The following is an 8,004-nucleotide window of genomic DNA, read 5'->3' on the forward strand; positions in this document are numbered from 1 at the left end:
GCGAACATCGGACATACACGTTTTGATAACTACGTGATAGTTCAATTAAATGGTTTAAGTAGAGGCACCAAAGACGTTTTCGAAACATCGCGGAACATATGAGATGTTTCGAGGGCTGAAATTGGGATTTCAGGCTCGTGCCCACGTCAAGAGGTATGAGACCTCCGACGATTTTCTTAACCTGCAAACTAAGGGAGAAAAGCTCAATCGTTGAGCTTGTGCTCAGATTGTCTGAGCACAACAATCACTTGAATCGAGTGGGGGTTGATCCTCCAGATGAGATAGTGATGTTTCCCCAAAGTCATTGCCACCAAGCTGCAAGAGCTTCGTGATTAACTATAACATATCAGGGATAGATATGATGATCCTTGAAATATTCATGATGTTTGACACCGCGAAAGTAGAAATCAAGAAGGAGCATCAATTGTTGATGGTTGGTGAAACCACTAGTTTCAAGAAGGGCAAGGGAACAAAGGGATACTTCATGAAACGGCAATTCAGCTGCTGCTCTAGTGAAGAAACCCAAGGTTGAACCCAAACTCGAGACTAAGTGCTTCTGTAATAAGGGGAACAACCACTGGAGCAGCATTACCCTAGATACTTGGTAGATGAGAAGGCTGGCAAGGTCGATAGAAGTATATTGGATATACATTATGTTAATGTGTACTTTACTAGTACTCCTAGTAGCACCAGGGTATTGGATACCGGTTCGGTTGCTAAGTGTTAGTAACTCGAAATAAAAGCTACGGAATAAACGGAGACTAGCTAAAGGTGAGCTGACGATATATGTTGGAAGTGTTTCCAAGGTTGATATGATCAAGCATCGCACGCTCCCTCTACCACCGAGATTGGTGTTTGCGTTGAGCATAGACATGATTGGATTATGTCTATCGCAATACGGTTATTCATTTAAGGAGAATAATGGTTACTCTATTTTTGAATAATACCTTCAATGGTCTTGCACCTAAAGGAATGGTTTCTTGAATCTCAATCGTAGTGATACACATTTTCATACCAAAAGATACAAGATAGTAATGATAGTACCACTTACATGTGGCACTGCCATGTAAGTCATAATGGTATAAAACGCATGAAGAAGCTCCATGTTGATGGATCTTTGGACTCACTCGTTTTTGAAAAGTTTGAGACATGCGAACCATGTCTATTGGTGTATATGCATGAAGAAACTCCATGCAAATGGATCGTTCGGACTCGCTTGATTTTTGAATCACTTGAGATATGCAAATCATACCACATGGGCAAGATGACTGAAAAGCCTCATTTTCAGTAAGATGGAACAAGATAGCAACTTGTTGGAAGTAACACATTTTGATGTGTGCAGTCCAATGAGTGCTGAGGCATGCAGTGAATATCGTTATGTTCTTACTTCACAGATGATTCGAGTAGATGTTGAGAATATTTACTTGATGAAACACAAGTCTGAATTATTGAATGGTTCAAATAAATTCAGAGTGAAGTAGAAGATCATTGTGACAAGAGGATAAAATGTCTATGATATGATCATAGAGATGAGTATCTGAGTTACGAGTTTTGGCACACAATTAAGACATTGTGGAAATTGTTTCGCAATTAATACCGCCTGGAACACCATAGTGTGATGGTGTGTCCGAACATCATAGTTGCACCCTATTGGATATGGTGCGTACCATGATGTCTCTTATTGAATTACCACTATCGTTCATGGGTTAGGCATTAGAGACAACCACATTCACTTTAAATAGGGCACCACGTAATTCCGATGAGATGACACCGTATGAATTATGGTTTAGAGAAACCTAAGTTGTCGTATCTTAAAGGTTTGGGGCTGCGATGCTTATGTGAAAAAGTTTCAGGATTAAGCTCGAACCCAAAGCGGATAAAATGCATCTTCATAGGACACCCAAAACAGTTGGGTATACCTCCTAATTCAGATCCGAAAGCAATATGGATTGTTTCTTGAATCGGGTCCTTTCTCGAGGAAAGGTTTCTCTCGAAAGAGTTGAGTGGGAGGATGGTGGAGACTTGATGAGGTTATTGAACCGTCTCTTCAACTAGTGTGTGACAGGGCACAGGAAGTTGTTCCTGTGGCACCTACACCAATTGAAGTGGAAGCTTATGATATTGATCATGAAACTTCGGATCAAGTCACTACCAAACCTCGTAGGACGACAAGGACACGTACTACTTCGGAGTGGTAAGGTGATCCTGTCTTGGAAGTCATGTTGCTGGACGACAATGAACCTACGAGCTATGGAGAAGCGATGGTGGGCCCAGATTCTGATAAATGGCTCGAGGCCATAAAATCCGAGAACGGATCCATGGACTTTGGTGGACTTGCCCGATGATCGGCAAGCCATTGAGATAAATGGATTTTTAAGAAGAAGACAGACGTGGATGGTAATGTCACCATCTATGAAGCTCGACTTGTGGCGAAGTGTTTTCCGACAAGTTCAAAGAGTTGACTACGATGAGATTTTCTCACTCGTAGCGATGCTTAAAGTCCGTCGGAATCATGTTAGCATTAGCTGCATTTATGAAATCTGGCAGATGGATGTCAAGACAAGTTTCCTTACTAGTTTTCGTAAGGAAAGGTTGTATGCAATACAATCAGAAAAGTTTTGTCGATCCTAAGGATGCTAAAAGGTATGCTAGCACCAGCGATCCTTCTAAGGACTGGAGTGAGCATCTCGGAGTTGGAATGTATGCTTTGATGATGATCAAAGATTTTGGGTTTGTACAAAGTTTATGAGAAACTTGTATTTCCAAAGAAGTGAGTGGGAGCACTATAGAATTTCTGATGAGTATATGTTGTTGACATATTGATGATCAGAAATGATGTAGAATTTCTAGAAAGCATATAGGGTTATTTGAAAGGTGTTTTTCAATGGAAAACCTGGATTAAGCTACTTGAACATTGAGCATCAAGATCTATAAGGATAGATAAAAATGCTTAATAATACTTTCAAATGAGCACATACCTTGACATGATCTTGAAGGTGTTCAAGATGGACCAGTCAAAGAAAGAGTTCTTGCCTGAGTTGTAAGGTACGAAGTTAAGACTTAAAGCTCGACCACGGCAGAATAGAGAGAAAGGACGAAGGTCGTCCCCTATGCTTAAGACGTAGGCTCTTCAGTATGCTATGCTGTGTACCGCACCTGAAGTGTGCCTTGCCATGAGTCAGTCAAGGGGTACAAGAGTGATCCAAGAATGGCTCACAGGACAGCGGTCAAAGTTATCCTTAGTAACTAGTGGACTAAGGAATTTTCTCGATTATGGAGGTGGTAAAAGAGTTCGTCGTAAAGGTTACGTCGATGCAAGCTTGACACCTATCCGGATAGCTCTGAGTAGAGAGACCGGATACATATAATGGAGCAATAATTTAGAATAGCTCCAAGTAGAACAGTTGTTTGGAATAGCTCCAAATAGAGCGTGGTAGCTGCATCTAGGAGATGACATAGAGATTTGTAAAGCACACACAGATCTGAAAGGTTCAGACCCGTTGACTAAAACCTCTCTCACAAGCAACATGATCAAACATAAAACTCATTGAGTGTTAATCACATAGTGATGTGAACTAGACTACTGACTCTAGTAAACTCTTGGGTATTAGTCACATGGCGATGTGACCTGTGAGTGTTAATCACATGGCGATGTGACCTGTGAGTGTTAATCACATGGCGATGTGAACTAGATTATTGACTCTAGTGCAAGTGGGAGACTGTTGGAAATATGCCCTAGAGGCAATAATAAAAGTATTATTATTATATTTCCTTGTTCATGATAATTGTCTTTTATTAATGCTATAACTGTATTATCCGGAAATCGTAATACACGTGTGAATACATAGACCACAATATGTCCCTAGTGAGCCTCTAGTTGACTAGCTCGTTGTGATCAACAGATAGTCATGGTTTCCTGGCTATGGACATTGGATGTCGTTGATAACGGGATCACATCATTGGGAGAATGATGTGATGGACAAGACCCAATCCTAAGCATAGCACAAAGATCGTGTAGTTCGTTTGCTAGAGCTTTGCCAATGTCAAGTATCTCTTCCTTTGACCATGAGATCGTGTAACTCCTGGATACCGTAGGAGTGCCTTGGGTGTATCAAACGTCACAACGTAACTGGGTGACTATAAAGGTACACTACAGGTATCTCCGAAAGTATCTATTGTTTTATGCGGATCGAGACTGGGATTTGTCACTCCGTGTAAACGGAGAGGTATCTCTGGGCCCACTCGGTAGGACATCATCATATGCGCAATGTGACCAAGGAGTTGATCACGGGATGATGTGTTACGGAACGAGTAAAGTGACTTGCCGGTAACGAGATTGAACAAGGTATCGGTATACCGACGATCGAATCTCGGGCAAGTAACATACCGATAGACAAAGGGAATTGAATACGGGATCGATTGAGTCCTTGACATCGTGGTTCATCCGATGAGATCATCGTGGAACATGTGGGAGCCAACATGGGTATCCAGATCCCGCTGTTGGTTATTGACCGGAGAACGTCTCGGTCATGTCTGCATGTCTCCCGAACCCGTAGGGTCTACACACTTAAGGTTCGATGACGCTAGGGTTATAAAGGAAGCTTGTATGTGGTTACCGAATGTTGTTCGGAGTCCCGGATGAGATCTCGGACGTCACGAGGAGTTCCGGAATGGTCCGGAGGTAAAGATTTATATATGGGAAGTCCTGTTTTGGTCACCGGAAAAGTTTCGGGCGATATCGGTATTGTACCGGGACCACCGGGAGGGTCCCGGGGGTCCACCAAGTGGGGCCACCTGCCCCAGAAGGTTGCGAGGGCCAAGTGTGGGAGGGGACCAGCCCCTAGGAGGGCTGGTGCGCCCCCCACAAGGGGCAAAGGCGCAAGGGAGAGTGGGAGGGGGCAAACCCTAGTCCAGATGGGCCTTAAGGCCCATATTGGTGCGCCTCCCTCTCCTCTCCCCCCTTGGCCGCCTCCCCTTTGCCATCTAGGGCTGGCCGCACCCCTTGGGGGTGGGAAACCCTAAAGGGGGCGCAGCCCCCCCTTCCCCCTATATATAGATGAGTTTTGGGGCTGCCATACAGATGAGTTCTCTCCCTCTTGGTGCAGCCCTACCTCTCTCCCTCCTCCTCCTCTCCCATGGTGCTTGGCGAAGCCCTGCGGGATTGCCACGCTCCTCCACCATCACCACGCCGTTGTGCTGCTGCTGGATGGAGTCTTCCTCAACCTCTCCCTCTCTCCTTGCTGGATCAAGGCGTGGGAGACGTCACCGAGCTGTACGTGTGTTGAACGCGGAGGTGCCGTCCGTTCGGCACTTGATCATCGGTGATTTGAATCACGACGAGTACGACTCCATCAACCCCGTTCACTTGAACGCTTCCGCTTAGCGATCTACAAGGGTATGTAGATGCACTCTCTTTCTACTCGTTGTTGGTCTCTCCATAGATAGATCTTGGTGTTTCGTAGGAAATTTTTTGAATTTCTGCTACGTTCCCCAACACTCTCCACATAACAGGAAGAGGAATGGAGAGATCGGATCCCCTTGCCTTATCCCTCTGGATGGACGAAAGGAACGTAGCAACTCCCCATTGAATTTCACCTAGAAGCTTACTGGATTAACACATCTCATAATCTAGAGAAACCAACTCTTCTTAGCAACCTAATTGAAGCATAACACCTTACAAATACTCCCACATGACGCGGTCATATGCTTTCATCATGTCAATTTTAACGGTCGCCCAACCTTGTTTTCCTTTCTTCCTCTTCATTGCATGAAATGCACTTATATGAAGTAATTACATTATTAGTGATAAGTCTCCCAGGAACAAAAGTGCTTTGCTCCCTGACTATATCACATCACGAATCTCACGATGATGGTTACCCAACACCTTAGAGCAAAGCTTATAAATGGTATTACATAGGGAAATGGGCCTATACTGAGTAATATTACGAAGATTTTTAACCTTAGGGATAAAAACAATCACCGTTTTATATACCGCTTCCGGTATATGACCCCCATTTAGGAAGCCCAGAACCACTCTTGATATCATCCTTAATTAAGGGCCAATGTCGTTGGTAGAATCTGGCGTTACAGCCATCCTCCTCAGGGGCCATTGAAGGCCTATTCCAAAAAAGGCCTTCTCCACCTCCTCAGACTCAAACGTACGAAGAAGTCTTTCATTCATCGCACCAGTTACTTTAGATGGAACATGATGTAACTCCTTGTCCACCACAAGCTCATCTTGCGTTGCATACAAGCATGTGTAAAAGCCCTTGGATTTCAACATGTATATCCTCTTTGCTTTCACATAATACACCACTAGCATTTTCTAGGGAAGAGTCCTATTTCTCTCTCTTGTCGCACTCGACCGAGCATAGAAAAATTCCCTATTCTGATCTCCTACTCGCAGCCAGTCTACACGGGACCGATGTTGTGCCATCATTTTCTCCTTGTGCAAGAGCGAAAAGATCTTTTCGGGCCAACTTCTTCTCGAGCGAGAAGATCCATGGTATAGCGAATTGCCCTTCTCTTGTTTAAACACCTTCCCGACTTTCTTATTAGAGTCCCTACTCCCGTTGGACTCAACGAACACCTTCTGTTCATTCCCACGCCTTGGCCCGTCCAAATCCATGAGCATAAATTGTCTTGACGTAGATGTGCGGATATTGTTATTGGCCATACCAAACTGAATTATTATTTCCTCTCCCTCTACATTGCCATTACCAACAACACCTCCTCAGTGGCGTTAAAAGGATATGCCACATCTCTAACTCTCCCCTGACTTGGCTTCACTGGAGATGTAGTCTCATCCCTGTCTTCCACTTCCTCCTTTAGCCAGTCCTTTTTATTGTACCTTGGTCTGTCCTTGATTCACTTGCTGTCCATTGCCCTAACTCCTCATACCCGGCCACCTGATTCTCCCTATATACAAAGCCACCCTTCTACATCCCTTTCAACCAGTTAGGAAAAAAACATCTGCATGTCCTAGCAAGCCGCATGAAAAACAGAAAATAAGACATATTCTCATACTGGATACCATAGAACTTAATTTAGTTTGTTTGAGCAGACTCGGGGTCTCTTTGATTGCAGGATTCCAAAGACACAAAATGGGGAAAACATAGATTGGAATGTCATGGTCATCTCAATCATACATGATTTTGGGTTGTTTGATTACATTATAGAAAAAACAAAAGAATCTTTCAACGAGGTTCAAGTGAATGCTAGAAATTCCATGGGAAGTAGTACAAATAAATTTCTACATGATTCAATCCTATGAGTCAAACGACCAACATAAACAAAAAGAAATTCTAATCCTCCAAAATTTCTACGAAAATTCTTTGAATCAAAGGAGCCCTCAAGTTGAACGTCAGTGGCTTCGAATCGCGCGTTCTCTGTGTATGATTGTCGATGTACGCTCGCATTTTATCGTTCCTTAGATGGTAAGTATTTGGTCCTGGTCTTACTACCCATTTAGTGCAGTACCATCAATTCGTTCAATGGTCATGCATGCCGCACAATTCGCTTAATAATCTGCAAATCGTACTACTAGTACTACGAGCAGTGCTACGGTGAATCGGGCTGGACCAAGTCATGTTCATGTCATCGAGGCTCGTAGTGCTACGCTACATACACGACCCATCCATCCATCCAGGCCCCGAATCGGCAACAGAAAGCAGCACGGGAGTCTGCAAAACCGCAAGAGGACACCTGTCATACAGTACACACGACCGTGCCAGTGCAGCGCGTTCCACATGCCAGCCAGCCAGCCAGCAGCGGCCCGGAGTAAAAAGCAGCGGCGCTTTCCCTTCGCTCCCCATTCCCCAGGCCCAGCCCCAGCCCCAGCCCCAGCCCCACCCAACCCCTCCCAGCGGCGAGGCGAGACAAGAAAACCCTCTCTTGTCCCCTCCGGCCGGAGATCGATCGGCGATGGCGCCCGCTCCCCCCCTCGCCCCCAAGCCCGACCCCGACGCCCCGGCTCCGGCGTTCCCGCTCACGCCCGAGCTCTGC

Source organism: Triticum dicoccoides, chromosome 3A (assembly GCF_002162155.2).
Source record: "Triticum dicoccoides isolate Atlit2015 ecotype Zavitan chromosome 3A, WEW_v2.0, whole genome shotgun sequence".
Lineage (NCBI taxonomy): Eukaryota > Viridiplantae > Streptophyta > Magnoliopsida > Poales > Poaceae > Triticum > Triticum dicoccoides.